This window comes from Camelina sativa, unplaced genomic scaffold (genome assembly GCF_000633955.1).
Source record: "Camelina sativa cultivar DH55 unplaced genomic scaffold, Cs unpScaffold03724, whole genome shotgun sequence".
NCBI lineage: Eukaryota > Viridiplantae > Streptophyta > Magnoliopsida > Brassicales > Brassicaceae > Camelina > Camelina sativa.
In genome coordinates, this window is record NW_010924821.1 from 1 (window position 1) to 747 (window position 747).

At 36.1% G+C, this 747-nt stretch overlaps 1 long non-coding RNA gene across 1 annotated transcript; it reads left to right on the plus strand.

Moving 5' to 3' along the window:
- Window positions 1–6: 6 nt before the first annotated feature.
- LOC104774582 lies at window positions 7–507 on the plus strand. The gene is made up of 2 exons (XR_765400.1): window positions 7–371; window positions 466–507. It is a non-coding gene; the product is annotated as an uncharacterized LOC104774582 (long non-coding RNA).
- The last annotated feature ends 240 nt before the right edge of the window (window positions 508–747 follow it).

Here is a 747-nt window from a genome sequence, read left to right on the forward strand (position 1 = left end):
CTTTTATGTGCCAAAATCAATTCATTAAAAAATAAATAAAAAGGTGTTTAGAGAAGAGAAAAAAACTTTCATGAGCTAGATCCTCTTCTCCTCCATATACCCTTTGTCGTCTCTGATCTTTTTCTTCTTCTCCACTGTGTCCCTTAACTCTTTCGATCCATCTTCTTTGTTCTCTCACTGTGTCGTCCCCTCTCTCTCCCTTTATGTCATTTTTTTTTGTCTAAGAGCTTCACGGTCATTTGCACACCATGTGTTTGATGAAATTACTGTGATGGTGTGTGATTGGATATTGAAAGGGATCTATCTTAAACAACATTTTTGTTCTTCGTCGCTCTTGTTATCTGTCGCTCTCACACAATCGCGATTTGCAAGTAAGCCTTTTCAATTTTCTTAGATTTGAGTAGTTATCCCAAAAAATCAGTTTCAATTTCGTTCTCATGTAAGGGTTTTTGGGATTTGATTTAGAATTTGTTGGAGATAGAGATCCAAACTTTTGTTTGGAGATAGGAAAAGACGAGGAGGCAATTCACGCCCTTTCACACATTCTCTGCTGATTTGTATCTTCTCCGCTGTAAGCTCTCTCTTTCCTTATCAAAATCCTAACGAAACAACTCAACACATTCTCATATCTGTTGCAAAGTTTGTGGGTTTTTTTGTGTGATTCTCTTTAAGTTTATTTGGGTTGAAAGTTAAAACATTTTTGATTTATCACTAGTGTTACTGCTTTGGTATTTTGGGGAAAGTGCT